Source organism: Mustela lutreola, chromosome 18 (assembly GCF_030435805.1).
Source record: "Mustela lutreola isolate mMusLut2 chromosome 18, mMusLut2.pri, whole genome shotgun sequence".
In the NCBI taxonomy this organism is placed as follows: domain Eukaryota; kingdom Metazoa; phylum Chordata; class Mammalia; order Carnivora; family Mustelidae; genus Mustela; species Mustela lutreola.
The window spans coordinates 12,898,556-12,915,395 of NC_081307.1; positions in this window are offsets into that span (position 1 = coordinate 12,898,556).

Sequence of the window (16,840 nt, forward strand, 5' to 3'; positions counted from 1 at the left end):
GGGTGATATAGTCCTTTCTTTCCTGGGAAGAGACCAGAAGAGAGAAGATGGGAGAATGAATAGGGGGTGGGGGGGTTGCTGAGGATCAAATGGAGAGTAGTCAGTCAGCCCAAGCACTTACTACGGACCAGGCTCTCTTCCAAGTGTTTTACATGTATTAACATTTTAGTAAATGGTTTCATTCTTTTTCATTAGAATCCAGTACTTTTTTATTGAACAAAGGATATGTTCCATATCAATTAATTATTTGAGACAGTTAAATATTTAATCCATTCAGACGCACTATTACCAGAATAGTGCTTTGCATTGGTCTTCAGTAGTAAGGCTTTATAAGGCCCAGAGCTCACCATGCACATTCTCTAGGCCTGCAGTGTGCCCCTGTAAATTCTTGGTAATCATCTGTTTATAGGAATACAATCTGGGTGATGAAACAACTTGCCCTTGTCCTAATGACTTAGCTTTCTAATTTTGTCTTAGGAAAACATGATAGAGAAAGGCACAGTGGGTACCCAAATTTAGATACTGCCAGAATTCTAAGACACATTACACGAACAACATGAAATAAGTCTACAAGACCAACAACAGTTAACCAATGATATTTACAAGGTTTCCTACTTGGAAGAGGGAGATTTGCTTATTTTGACCCAAAGAGTCACTACCGTCAAAGCTGTGGTTGGATCTCGGTTGACTTCAGTGTTACACAGCAGATGGGAAATAAGCAACACTAGCACAGGTGGTTGTCAGGCAAGGCTCATCTCTGGCAACAACCACTTCCCCCTGCAGCAACCCCATTCCATTTATGGATCAAAAAGATGTATCCAGGGAAAGTGGGGACTGGGATGGGGCACCCAGGGTGGGGGGCAGAGCTGAGCCATCGCTCAGAAGGAACACGAGTACGATCTATACAGGGCAGCTCTCCAAGTCCTGCTCTCCAGCATTTTGCTTCCTCTGACTACATTCACAATTGCCTTACCCGGGGTTAGAGCAACCCATTGCCTTTCAAATTTGTTGCAAAGCATCACTTTTGAAGAAAGTGTTCTGAGGGAGAGATCATACGTCTTTAAAACAACCTCCTGTCTGTTTGTCTAGTGCAGGTTTCCTGCTTCATTAGAATTTCATATCAAGACCTGGCTTTCAGACCACATTGAGCAAACCATTTTTTTTTAACTTTTCTAAAAATTTATTTTGTAGTAATCTCTACACCCAACATGGGGCTCAAACTCATGACGCAGAAATCAAGGGCGGCATGCTCTTCCAACTGAGCCGGCCAGGCGGCCCTTGAGCAAATCCTCTTAAAGGTGTTATCTGGCATATCGTCTTGTCAGAGGTCTCTAGGGAAAAGAAAAGTCTACCAAATTCATAGACACTCTTTCCTAATATTGGAATTCAAGCACCAGGACTATGAGAGGGAAATTGTTCTCCAAGCCCACCATACCCCAAAGGCTTTAGACTGCTTTCACATTCGGACACTCTACTGAAGAGTTCATGAAGACCGTGTCTCAGCACTGGTGGTATTTATTTAACACGCACTGCAAACCCAGCGGACACTTCCTAATGAGTTTATTGCTGCTGTGGAGTTAAAGCTCCCCCACTCAATAAGCATAAACTTGAGTGTCAAAAATGAAACATAGTCAGTCCTGATGCTTAAATGGCCTTTATCGATCCTCCGGCGGTCTAACTGCTCCAGTCTGGTGCCAGTCCTCTAATTTGTGCCCTGAAGTGTACAGCCACACTTGATTTAGATGTCAAAATAAGGCAGCACATCAGTTTGAGAAATCAACTGCAACATTCTAAAAAATTGGTCTGGATAGCTTCACCTTGCAGTGTAAAGATCATTGCTCCCATGTAAACAAGGGGCTAACTAATATTATTCCCATAGACTTTTTTTTTAGTGTTTTATCAAAGGAAATGTCCTCACAGTCAAAGCTTGCTGTGTTTTGTGCTTTATCTGTACAGAAAATTCCATTTAGAGAAATTTAATGCCAAAGCTGTAAGATCTGCATTCCTAGAGAATGACTATTTAGGGCATTGTCTTTGAATATGAAGTAAACACACACTCAGAATGTGTGTATGAAGCTCTTTCAATGGCCGAGATAGGCTCACTACTTCTAGAAGTCAAAAGGACCCTGACAACTTGAAGATGCATGGCCTCTGCAAAACACCACTGTGTTCATAGCTGTATTTTCTGCCTCAGAGAAATCTTCTACCATTTCCAATGACATCAAAGATGGTGGCTAAAGAATTAGCAGCAGAGAGGTCAGCCAAATATCTACTTAACACTGGCAAAACACAAGAGAAGCTAATTATCTCCTTCAAACTTAAAGTGAAAAATTTAGAACTTAGAATTATAATACAGACTTTATTTAGTTGAGACTTAGAGATCAACTACTTCTGGGGCGCCTGGGTGGCTCAATGGGTTAAAGCCTCTGCCTTCGGGTCCTGGGATCAAGCCCCACATCAGGCTCTCTGCTCGGCGGGGAGCCTGCTTCCCTCTCTCCCTCTGCCTGACTCCTGCCTACTTGTGATCTCTCTTTCTCTGTCAAATAAATAAATAAAATCTTTTTTTTTAAATAATCAACTACTTCTTATGATAAAAGAAACACAAGTCCAAAGAGAAATGAAGTGACTTGTCCAAGGTAAAGAGCTTGCCAAGAGGTAAGGAAAGGACTAGAATTCAAGCCCTTTTCCTAAAACTTACTCTAGTAGGTTGACTTTTTACTAGACTGGTGTGGGTTTACTCTAATCTTACGATTTCCAGGAGAAAAAGGGTCTTCAGTTCCTTTTTGCTGAAGTTTGATATTGCTACAGAGATAACCTCAATGTTCTGAAAAAGTCATTAGCAACAAGTTCTTTAGATTTCCTGTTCTTAGAAAGTGCGCCTTCTTAAGTCTCTCACTGTATTGGGTTCCTTTAGTTTTCCTGATACATGAGGCATTTTGATAAATGTTCTTTACTCTAAAATATTTGATCATATACAGTGCCCTATCAATACGAATGTCAGTTTTAATCCATCCTCCCAGTAGTCAGTAAATTTGCAACCAGAAAATCAGAAGCTGCTACCACTGGCTCTGGTGATCAACAGTGTAGGCTTTTCGAAATAGAACTGAGTATTAGAAATGGATTTCTTTGGTTAAAGTAATGGCTAATCAAGTAGCATAATAGATGCCAAAAGTAAGTTCTCCATGGCAAGATGAATAGTTTTCAAACTTATGGTTAGGCTAAAGTATTTTGGAGACAACCCACACTTGCCTAAAAAGGGTACAGGAATCTTGCAGATTCTTCAAATCTACCTTTAATAATAGCACCTGAGACTGTATTCCTAAGTTGTGCTGTGTCTGGACAAGAGGCCAGTTATAAACCTGACTGCATCCAGCTTCAGAATTCTTTTGTCAGCCTCAAGTAAACCTGTCATTCAGAGTGTGGTTAGGGCACCTGGAAGAAGAGAAAATATTTAAGATGACCAAAGGTTCTGGTTTGCTTGGAACTAAGGAGTTTTCTGGATTGATGACTTCAATGCTAAAACTGGACAATCCTGAGAAAACTGGGACCATGGGCACCTCACTTACTACATGGTTCTGTGAATTGCTATGTGCCTGTTTGCTAATAAATGATGATCTGTGGGTCAGTACTTAGTCTGACACTTGTAATTGTACAAATTACCTGATAAGTTCACCGTGGAAAACCCTGTATTTATAATACCTATTTCCTATTGTTGGTGCAACCAGTATCTATTTTTTAAAAACCTAGTGGTTTTGTGGCCAAATTGACTTAGGTGTAATTTTTCCCACCCCGATTGAGATGTGGAAAAAACATATTTTATATCCTACTGGTCTGGATATTTGGGTACCTAAATAATCATATAAATATAAACCTGCAGGGGTGCCTTGGTGGCTCAGTAGGTTAAGGCCTCAGCCTTCAGCTCAGGTCATGATCCCGGGGTCCTGGGATCGAGCCCCATATCGGGCTCTCTGCTTGATAGGGAGCCTGCTTCCTCCTCTCTCTCTCTCTGCCTGCCTCTCTGCCTACTTGTGATCTCTGTCTGTCAAATAAATAAACAAAATCTTTAAAAAAAGGGACGCCTGGGTGGCTCAGTTGGTTGGACAACTGCCTTCGGCTCAAGTCATGATCCTGGAGTCCCGGGATCGAGTCCCGCATCAGGCTCCCAGCTCCACGGGGAGTCTGCTTCTCCCTCTGACCTTCTCCTCGCTCATGCTCTCTCTCACTGTCTCTCTCTCAAATAAATAAGTAAAATCTTAAAAAAAAAAATCTTAAAAAAAAAAAAAACACTGCATACTCAAAAACACAAATGAAAACATACAAAAAGCCCTATAATAATGATACATAGAGGCACCTAAGTGGCTCAGATGGTTAAGCATCTACCTTCAGCTCAAGTCATGATCTCCAGGTTCTGGGATCAAGCCCCATATTTGGGCACCCTGCTCAGCGGGAAGTCGGCCTCTCCCTATCTCTCTGCCTCTCCCCCTCTCTCTGCCTCTCCCCTTGCTTGTGCTCTCTCTATCTGTCTCTCTCTCTCTCTCTCTCTCAAATGGATAAACAAATCTTAAAAAAAAAAAAAAAAGGAATGCTACATAAACACTAAGCATAAATTAGCTTATGATCTTGTGGTTAGCAGCCATCAAAACCTTAACTCTTTTATATCATAAAAAGTTTGCAAAGGGAAAGAAACTCCAACTGTCACTCCAACCAAGGTCTTGAGAGTTGTTCAAAATCAAGGAACAACCCTTTACCTAGGGGATGAGGACTAAGAGTACGCTGATCACGATGAGCACTGAGTAATGTATAGAAGTGCTGTGCCACTGTAGTGTATACCTGAAACCAATATTACACTGTATGTTAGCTACACTGGAAATAAAATTAAACATAAAAAAATAAATGACTGAAAACAAAGATAGCAAAAACAGTTTGATTTCTCATAACACAAAGAATCTCCCTTTTATATTTAACGTAATAAAAAAATACAGTTTGGGTGGAGGGGTAGGGATGGGGTGGCTGGGTGATGGACATAGGGAGGGTATGTGCAATGGTGAGCGCTGTGAAATGTGTAAGCCTGATGATTCACAGATCTGTACTCCTGGGGCAAATAATACTTTATATGTTAATAAAAATAATTTTTAAAAAACAAAAAAAAATGCAATTTGCTTTGCTTTTTCCCTTAAATAGTGATTATTTGCTTGATTCTGAAACTTACAAAAGAGTTACAGAGAAAGTCAAAAGCAAATGCTAAGAGTGAGTGAATTTTCCAAAAAGAATGCCATTTATTAGGTGTTATTGGCTGAGCCTTGAAAAACTTGTTATTTTTACCCTGGACAATTTATGCCCCAATGCAAAAGCATCACTTACTAACAACCTAACTGAATGTCTGCATTTTAATTCAACATGGCTTGATGTGATCACTCTTAGATGACTGAAGCTATTCCCAGCAGTCTACAGGGTCCTTTTGTTTGCCTGTATCTTTCACCATTTTATTAGCACAGTATTGAGCATGGAACACTCGGGCCCACAGAAGTTGCAGGACTTTAATTTCAAAGCAGTGCTATCAAAATTATTACAGAGAAGATATTATGCTAAAGGTTTTACACTGAAAGGCAGAACAGCTGCAGCCACTCTACTTGCAAATTAAAATCCTAAGCTGTGAATTTCAACAAATTAGAAGAATTTAGTTAATTGTCTCTACAGTTCATTACTGAAGAGTCAGAAACTTAATGTATTTCTGGCATTTTCAGACTATAAGGTATCTCTTTAACAGGTACCTGCTGGGGTCCAACTGTGTTTTCAGACTCTTTTACTAAGCAGGTCATGGAAAGCCCTGGATGGTCTTTCTTTTCATCATGGGGCTTTTTGTCCAGCTACATTATGAAAAGCAAAATTAACCCAGATCACTAATCCAATCCTTTCCTTTTTTTCCCCCCCTTAGGATTATGCAATGCATCCTCTACCACCATTCCCAGCCTCACCACTAAGTCATCATCTGAATTATTCACATGATCATCTCATTTGTTCAATTCATTTAGGCTTTTAAGACTGAAGGATGGGAAAATTCTGTGAGTTTCAGATTAAGCCTCATAGGACTTATCATCTCAGAAAAAGCAAGGGGGACAAGAGATGAAATCAATAACCATCAGTCAGTGATTGAGTTGGGAAGTTTATCTCAAGGGAGAGAAAATTCGGGCTCTTGGAGGTTTCTCACCCACGGAACAGGAGTGCGGGTTTTTAGTGGCAAATCAGGGAAATAACCTTGGACTCTGTGGGAGGATCAGGTGGAGATCTGACATGACAGGCAGGGGCATAGATGGGAGGGATATGGCCCCACCACATACTGTTTCCCCACCTCCCCAGTTCCCAGCAACAAGACGGAGCCCAAACCATCCATTGCTACCCATTCACAACATACTAACACTCTTCCATTTACATCCCTCAAGAGATTTTCTTTTCCCCTTATCAGCTGCCTGGGATATTCATTTTAACCGGATTCACTGAATTTTAAATAGGGGGACCTATCACTCCTTAAGACTTGTTTGGAGCTTCTCATCCCAGATAAGAATTTATTCCCTGTTCAACTTTGGATTTAGTAAGAACAAAAAGCACACATTTCAGGAAGATTACCTGATTCTTTATGTTCACAACTCACTAACACATACTAGGTAGAAAAATGAATTTTTCCCCAGCCAAATAACTGCTTTTCATTAATTGGGTCAACCAACTCTGGAGAGCTTAGCTAAATTGAGAACTATATATAAATATATTGTAAGGTGGAAGTTCTGAGATCTAATTTAATAACACTTAAATATCTTTTTTTTTTTTTTTTAAGTCATCTGTATACCCAACATGAGCTTGAACTCACAACCTCGAGATCAAGAGCCGCATGCTCTACTGGTGCCCCTCAAATACCTCTTTGAATGAGCAGAACTGAATAGTTCAGAGGTTACTCTAACTCTTAGAATGCATTCTTCTCTGACCTTGGCGAGGAGTGCTTTCTCTGGGTGATGTCCAAAATTAACAACTCATGAATTATACTGTACTCAACCACACATCAGCAAGACAGCCAGCTGTAAACACCAGAGTGCTGCACACAGCACATTAGCCCTCAAACCAGCCCTGCGGCCTCCATGGTGGCCTCCCTTGGTCTGGTATACAGATAACCTGACTCAGTTTTCATTCTATGATCTGACTCACTGTTACCTGTTTATTGTCCCATATGGGAACTGCAGAACATAGCAGCTTATCTCCATCCCAAAGGCAGATGGGGCTAGCTCCCATATTAGGAGTCCCATGGCCTGAGCTTTTGTATGTAAACGGCAATGGATGGTCTGGCTTCTTTAGAGAACTTGGGATAGAAGGGTTCAGTGCATTTTTCCCCCAGAGGTTTCTAAGGTCACTCTGTCTATTTTATAGACTCCCCTAAAGATGGATATTGTTACAAATTAATTGCTTCTCCACAGTTTGAGGAATCATGAAATATGTCACATCATTCCCTATCATTTCTGAGCCCTGGACTAGTTCCAAATATAAAAGCATCTTTCTCAGTGACTGTCGTTCTCCGCTAGTGGTGAAGGACAAAGGACAGAGTGCCACACTGACCGTACAAAAAAATAAACCATGCCTACCATACTATTGGTACTTTTCCTTTTCCAAAGCAGGCACGTCCCATGGAAGTTAAGTGAGCAATCTATCTCATGCTTTGTCCTTTATTCTTAACAATCCTACTGATTGGCATTGGTTAATACTCTGTTTTTGAATGTTACCTTTTTAAAAAAGTACATTGGATATAAAAATAGGGGTGTCTCGCATACTCCCATCACATTTAAAGGAAGTCTAATAAGCAAAAACTTGACAAATTAGTTCGGAATTTATTATTCAATATTAAAAAGGGTTTCTTCACTTTTTAAGAGAGTCTCTACATAAGATATTTTATTTATTCAGCTCAACTAATGTTATTATGTAAAGGTCGCTGTGTAAAAAATTTCTACACAGCGCTTAAGGAAGAATGTCTATTATTTATGTTGTGATATAACTGGAACGACATTTCTCTGAATTGAATGGCTCAACTGAACAGCAGTCCAAACAGAATAAAGCAGAAGTAAATGATTTCCTCATTTCTGAATTCTGTGCTCTTAGGTTGAATGTGACTTTCCCAGTATCAGGGAAGGACACTGATAAACATTAAGGAGTTAATGGATTGACAGGCCATGCAAGGGAGGCCAATGAATAGCGACCTAATGGAGGAAAAAGAAAAAAAAATCTGTTTTTACATGTCTCTGAGAAGTGCTCTGGAATCTTGAATACAAGCCTGGGTATACTGATGCCAGAACAATATAGATTAACTCAAGGGAGTTAAAAGAATAGGAACATACATGATTAGAAAGTGGGAGAGTGATTTATGGGCAAAGACCCACAGAACTAAATATTGTCCATATAGGTTACTAGAGCAGGAAGCCAAGTTTGGAAGTGACAGCTCAGTAATTGAAGAACACAGGAGGGAGAAGGGTATTGTAAGGGGGTAGAAAAAAAGGTTAAGTAGGGGCAGTGGAATGGAATAAAATGCCCTTGTTTGTATATTTAAAAGACCCTTAGAGACAACCTTCTGAATTCCAAATTAGCTGAGTCATCCCAGTGGTTCCCTACATTTGAAAGGATCAAAATGCCTAACCATAAACCCCCTGAAATGATTATGTTTGCCGCTCAGAGAGGAAAAAGTAAAGAATAAAAATTCTGGTTAGATGTCGAAAATCTTTCCACTTTCAGATGGTGAGAAATATTAGATCATGAAGGAGGTCCCTGAGGGAATTGACAGAAATCACTGTGAAGCTCTTCGAAATCAGACTGCCCAAAGCAAGAGACAATGCAGCAGGGGGAGAAGGCCGGTGTTAACAAAGAGATGAGAACACTCATCTCTCCCCTCTCCAGACCGCTAGCCCTCCATGTCACTGAGGGTGACACCAACATCTCTCATTTTCTTCCTTCTCACTGGGCAGCCACTTGCCAGTTAGGTTTCATTTGGTGTTTTTTGGTCAGTTCTGTCCTTCTGGTTTCCCTTTTACACCACGCCACCCTTTACCTCTCAAGGTGATGACTCCTAGAAATCTCTGTCCCTGGCACCTCCCCTTCCCATTTTTCATACTGATATCAGATTTATTCTAATGTATAATTTTGATAATGTAACTTCTTTGTTCAAAAATACCTTTTTCTTAATAGAACTATTCCAGTGAATAAATCATAAAGGTATGATAGAGTATCACCACTTTGCAATCCTTAATGAAATAATGTATCTAACATTGCTCATTAACCTAAAATCATTAGATAAAGAGCTAAAAGGAAGCTTAATAATGAAAGTTTCAGGCTGACATCTGAACCCACTGATGGGTTTGAGCATGACAAAAAAGAAAGAAGTACATTCTGACGGAAGAGTATAATTTAACTTATGCAGAGTCCTTGCCAATAAATCAAAACTAAATCAAATATCTAGATATAACCAAATATCTAGATATAATTACTAATTTATAGAAAATATAGGGGACAGAGAACAGTATTAAACAAAGCTATGGTGGTGCAATCCGCAAAATATAGAATAAGGAAAAATCTAAGCAATCAGTGACCCAGTTTCTTCAACAAATGAAAGGCAAAGGAAAAAAAAAAAAGAAGAAGAAATAAAAGATGAATCCATAGATCCAACGAGACTGGAGATCTATCAACCAAAGGTAATGTGTAGATCTACTCTAAATTCTAATCCAAACAAATTATATGTAAGACATAATGATAGGCTCATTAGTGACATTTAAAATCTGCTAGAGGGCGCCTGGGTGGCTCAGTTGGTTGGGCAACTGCCTTCGGCTCAGGTCACGGTCCCGGAGTCCTGGGATCGAGTCCCGCATCAGGCTCCCAGCTCCATGGGGAGTCTGCTTCTCCCTCTGACCTTCTCGCCTCTCATGCTCTCTCTCACTATCTCTCTCTCAAATAAATAAATAAAATCTTCAAAAAATAAATAAATAAATAAATAAATAAATAAATAAATAAAATCTGCTAGATATTTGATGATACAATACCTGTAAATTATAAGGACAGAGGTGAGATTCAGGGGAAAGTAGATGCAGATTTAGGTGAAAGAATATTGACATGATAGTTGCTAAAGCTCAAATGGTATGTGGATTTCATTATACTATCTTTTCCATATATGTTTTGAAATAGTCTGCAATAAAAAAACTTTTTTAAAAAGTCAACCGACAAAGAAAGTTGGTACACAATTTTTGTTGTACCAAGATAACAAAGGGGACTCACAGGCAGAATCAAATAAAATTCATTGCAGGAGAAGGGAGCTGTTTAAGCATGGAAATTGGATCTTTGTTTTTCTTTTTTGCTCCTTCCATGTAACAAGAGTTTTAAGCTTGTTGGCTCTTTAGGTTTTTCTCTACCATATGCAGCTCATAAGTTATTCAATATTTGGTGGCAGCAATGATTGGGAGTATGGTTTGATTGTCTGGCCTTTTGATAATCTCTGTTGGATGGATGACATAGGTCTTCTTGCTGTTAGACAAAAAACAACATAGATTCCAATCAGTTAGTCCACTGTTTGACTGTGAGTTCAAATCAATTAAGAACTTTGTGGCTACTGCGGATGAGAAAAACTCTGGACAGTGAATTTTTGTGTTTATGTGTTGACTTTGACCTATACCTTGAAATGGTAAGTTCTCTCTAAGCATGTAGTTCTGTAATTCAAGAAGACTGTTAATTCTTGTTGAGTATGAAATGTTTTACCTCCACAGGGTGTAATAAGTTAGGTTATAATGTATCTTGAATTAAAGAAGCTCTGTTCATACTTACTCATTGAGATAGTATTTTCAAAATACTCAGAAAATGAGGAAATTGATCTTATAAATTTAAAATATATGGGACTGTTAAGAAAAAAATTCTTGCAGAAACCACCAGCTCAAAAATATTTTTAATATAAGAATACAAGTTCACCCAATTAAGAGGAATCCTTGATTTCATAATTCAGGTTCAAGAAAGAAAAAAATTCAGCTATAAATCTGGGCTTTTCCCAAATTTTATCAGCATAAAATATAAGAGAATTTTTTTTTGTAAAATTAAAGTTTGTTTTCTCATAAACTAACTAGTTAAGCTTAATGTTTTAAGTATTTTATATTGAATTATTTATCAAAAAGCTAATACTATATAAAGTATAGTATATAGTATATAAAAATACTATGAAGACTATGAAAATGTTCCTTTGTGTTCAATTAATTTGAGTCTTTATTCTGCAACTTTTCTTTTTATCATCAGTAACTATATTTATAATGTATCATCTTGAACATAATATCTAAGACCCTTAGATAACATAAAGTTTTAGAGTAATATTAAACCAATGAATAATCACTGGACACCCAGATAATTTTAAGTGTGACTAAATTTTAAAGCATATATATTAAACATAACTGTAGTGTATATACTTTGCCTCTCTGTTTACATCCTGGATAATACCTGTATCTTTGGGTCACATTAATAAATATGTTTAGTTTTTCCACTGTAGGAAATATGTAGGGAAGTAATTAGCTGTGAAATGTGTATTATGTGTATTCATGAATTTTGCTAGTTTGCAAAAATGATTATATATGACAGATAGATCTTAGTTATTCACTTTCTAATTTTCTCTGTGAAATAGAAGTTAGTTACTTTGATACTATACTGAGAACAATGGTAACAAAGAAGTATGCATATGTAGGCAAAGTAATAAACTGTGTTTTTGCTTATCAAGATAAAAATGAGTTTTTTTTTTTTTTTCTTAAAGTGTCTGGTTGTTCCAAAATTCAAAACCTGAAGAGGATAGTAAAAGATAAACACTACATGGATGCAGAAAGGTATAGAAAGTTTGTAGAAAAGATACTTTCATTTCCCTTGGTTTATAATGTCACTTTGAAAAGAAGCAATAAAATGTCCTGAACATTTTTATGAAAGTTGAAAACTGGGTGGGTATTAATGGGTTTATCCATAAGCAAAATTTTCTGTGTATTCTTAACTGCCAAATATTATACTTATGAAAAACTAGAATTTTACCTTCTGTTAAAATGATAACTTTGTTTTAGAGCTCTTAACAAGAACTTATTCTTTACTTTTTTGTGTGATCTGTCCAGAATAGACTCCATAACTTACCATGTAGTCTCCTTTGAACATATTTAGATAAAAATTATTGTAAGATGGGCTTTATCTAAGTTTTCTGCTTTTGTGTAGTTTTCATATTTATGTATCTTTGAATAGTGACCCAGTATCACCAAATATTCATTAAATAAAAAAGAATAAAGAAAAACAAGTAAAACAATGAATTAGGAAATAAAAGGAGAAAAAGCAATAGAAGTAGGAGGAGGAGTCATTTTTTTCTCTCTCCCATTTAGACAGGAAGCTATAATTAGTAGCTTTGGAAAGACATATGATAAAGAAAAATATTTATTTGCTATGAAGAGAACCAACTTGTGTTTTGAAAGAGTTTAAAAGCAGTGATAGGCAGGACACCTGGGTGGCTCAGTGGATTAAATGTCTGCCTTCAGTTTAGGTCATGATCCCAGGACACTGGGATCAAGTCCCATATTAGGCTCCTTGCTCAGAAGGGTACATGCTTCTCCCTCTGGCTGCAGCTCTCCCTGCTTGTGTTCTTTCTCTCTTTCTGACAAATAAATAAAAACTTAAAGAAAACAGTAATGGGCATTGATATTATATATTCCTTTACTTTTTACCCAGTATGTACGGTAAAGCATCTTTTCCAAACATTTATCCACACCTAAATACTTTATGGACAGTTAAGAGAAAGGACTGCATACATAGTTACCACGCATGTACTATCATCAACATTGTATAGCATTAACATAATACCCACAACTTTTGCATAATAGTCTGTGCCACAAGTTTCCTGATGAAAGTTTCTTTATAGAAAAATAAAGAAATGAAAAAGAACACGGTATTTTCATGGTGATTAAATCGAACTGATACCAAATCTCTAAAAGAGTCCATCAAGCTAGTTGGATGGAATATCGTAGGTCAGTGTCATGGCCACTATTAAAAACATTTCTTTGGAAAAATACAAGGTTTTTCACAGTAATGTATTACATATTTGACCTACAAGGCTCATGTAATTACATGTAAAGAACAAACCAGGGTGTTTTGAGACTTTGAAGATTCTTTTCAACCACTCAATTTTATAGAAAAGAAAAATGAGGGACAAAGAAATTAGGTGATTTATCTAAGACTATATAGCTAGTTTTTAATAAACTCCAGTGCACTGTTCATTTTATCCAATCAAACATGGAAGTGGGAGCTGTGTCAGTTTTTGGAGACTTAGACCAACTATTTTATTTTTTCTTTTTAGAAATTAAAAAGACATCATAGACAAAATGACATGAATAGAAATCACCTCTCATACTACAGAATTAGCAATACTTTTTTCATATTACTTCTACGCCACTTATCTTTAATACAATTAAACCTTACTGAAAGAAAGACCCTGTTAAATATCCTCCCGAGTGCTACTTGTTTCCCCTTCTTCTGAGCGTAACCAGTGTGCTGGGTTTGAGGTAAATTTCTAGTCCAGTGCTGTCCACTAGAAATATAATGTGAACAAAATGCATAATTTTAAATGTCTATAAGCCACATTTTAAAAGGAAAAGAAACCAAACTCCCTCACACACACAAAGTGGAATTAATTTTAATAATATAGTTTAAATTATTACTTAATATATCCCAAATATCTCAATAGGAAACTAACATAAAACAATGTTTATGTGCTATTTTTCACTCCCTGTTTAAATCATAAATCTTCAAAACCACTGTGCAGTTTATACTTATAGCCTGTCTCAATTCAGATGTGCTCTTTTGTCATCTATGGCTGGTGGCTAGGAGTGGCTAGCTCAGCTCTCATCTATTTTAAATTGCTTTCTCATATATATGTGTGTGTGTGTATGTACAGATACACACACACACACACACACACACATATATATACACATATACACATTCACTATATATAGTATTATTTCTGAATTGTGAGTTTAAATTTATATAAGTAATATGCTGCTGGGTGGGTATTAATACTTTTCTACTTTTCTTTCTTTATTTAACATAATAAATTTAAGGTCTATTTGTGATGATGTATGTAAATCAAATTAATATATTTAAACTGCCACGCTGTATCCCATTGTGTGAATATAAAACATTTATTCATTCCCTCAACTGACATACATTTAGGTTGTTTTCAACCTTTTAATTATTATGGATAAATATACAATGAATATCACTGTACTTGTTCACAACCTCCTATTTTTGCTGACTAGGAGAGAGATGTTGAGGGAAATTCAGCAACTTCCCCAATGTCACAAAGGGATATGACCGCATACTTCTGACCCAAGGGAAATTACAGGATAAGAAATTTTCATTGAGAGGTATGGTAATCAAAATCACTCTAGTAATGTTTATAAATCATACAACTCTGCCCCCTCACACCTATCCTAACCCCTACACCTCCATACCAGTTAGATCTACTAGAAGATGAGGTGGTGATAGTATTGAACTTTATCTGACCCCTGGGTTTTGACGGTCAAGATATCTCCCCATTCCTTTATATTCTGGGAAATAGCTAATCACAAAGGACCTGTTGCCTTTGAATATTCCAAGATAAGAATGTCCTGACTTGTGAATCCCGTTAAGCCTGGGTGGCTCAGTGGGTTAAGCCTCTGCCTTCAGCTCAGGTCATGATCTCAGGGTCCTGGGATTGAGCCCAGCATCGGGCTCTCTGCTCAGCAGGGAGCCTGCTCAGCAGGGAGCCTGCTTTCCCCTCTCTCTCTACCTGCTTCTCTGCCTACTTGTGATCTCTGTCTGTCAAATAAATAAATAAAATCTTTAAAAATATGCGGATTCTTGTGCCCCATCTCAGATCTGCAAAATCAGAATCTTGGTAGTTTAAAAAAAAAAAAAAAGACTTACTGTCCATCTTTCCTGCTGACTCCTTCATTTATTTGCCACTATAAAACCTCACATTTTCTCACAGATTTTCATCTTCAAGATGTTCAACATTAAAGATAGTCACCTCTATTGCAATAGCTTGGAAAAAAAATAATCTCCTTAATTTATAGTACATTTGTCTTTCACAGTTTGGGTGCCTTGGACACCCAAACTTGGGTGACCTTGAACAATCTTGCCCCTGGACAATGACCTTGTACAGTCTTGCCCCTGTTTTCATATCCCCATTCGCTCCACTCAGGACAAGAGGACAGTGAGTCTGACTCCTCATGCCTTGCTCTGCGTTCCTGTCCATTGGCAGTATGCCAAGGATTTCACTTAGATTCCTTTTGAGTATTCAGTTGATTTCTGGTTCTGGCTTCTTCAGTGCCATGTTTTGACCATTTGGTGATCTCTATAAACAGATCAATGGTTAATAGAGATCTCTCTCTGGGGTGAGCAACAATAATAATCTGGTTTGTTAGCCTCTTCTGTTTGTTTGTATACCTATACATATAGAACGCAAATGAATTAAAGATTCATACCCACTGTGGAGAAAACAGCTCTTTGATATGAACCAATGAGTTTTGTAATCATGTGCATGTGCTTGACTCATGGCTGAAATTTTAGAATTGAAGCTATAAGAATCTCTATGCCTGCGTGATTATGCATCTGTAATTCAGAAAGGCTTTTGCTTCTCATTGTGTTTTGTGTAATACTTCTCTATCTAAAGATGGTATTAATAAATCCAATTATAAAATTTCTTAAAGGAGTGCTGTTCTGAAGGCTTAGCAATACTTATGTAAATTGAATAGTCCTAATATTCCCAGAAATTAAGGAAATTGAATCTCCGATACTTGACTGTGCTAGACTTAAAAATTATCTTTATAGAAAGCAACTTGGATATGCTTTATGAATCTAAGTTCACATAATTTAGATAAAGCTCTGGCAAACAAGACCCGTTTAACACTTTTCGTTTAATAAAAACAACCATGTCTTCTCCGATTACAGTTAAGAATAATATATACATAGATTTTTGTTCTACTTGGAAATGTTCTGCATGAACTCACAAAGGTTTACTGATTGATTAAGGCAGTATCAGTAATGTTTAAGATTGTTAATGTTCAATATATGAAAAATGTAAACTTGTATTCAACCAAATATAGTCATTATAATAACTAACGGTAATTAGGTTTTATAGTATGTCAGTGGGAAGATTTTCTAAGATCTCTAGGAAACTTAAAACCTTAGATTTATACTAAATTGAGTGAAATAATAGGTATTAATTGAATGCCAAGATCATTTCAAGGTAAGATGGAACACTGCAACATTAATATATAAGCATAATTTTAAGCTTATGTAATTTTGGTGTTTTATTTCATGTGTTACAGAGGGACTGTACATGTTCATTTTTACCACTTTGAGAAGTTGTATTATAAGGATGTGTGTGGCTGTGAGAAGCTGTGGGATGTATATTCATGAGCTCAGCTCATCGGCTGAAAAGTATTGGCGTGTGACAGACAGTTCACAGCTACCTGCCTCCTAGTTTTCTCTGTGAAATAGAAGTTATGGAGGTTAAATAATATGTGGGTGAGACTCTAACAGGAGTGGGAGCAGCAGGATGGTACAACCTCCTGTGCAAGGTGTGCAGGGGCGTGTTTCTGTTAAGGAAAAAGAGAGTCATTTCATTCTAAGGTAAAATGACTGGCTATTGTCTTGTAGGATAAAACCAGAATGGATGTAGAACACTCGTGGAAAGGAAATCTTATTCACTGTAGTCAAAGCTAGCTAAGGGTTGATGGGTTTATTCACAGATTTTCAAAAAAGAGCTTATGTGGACATTTGT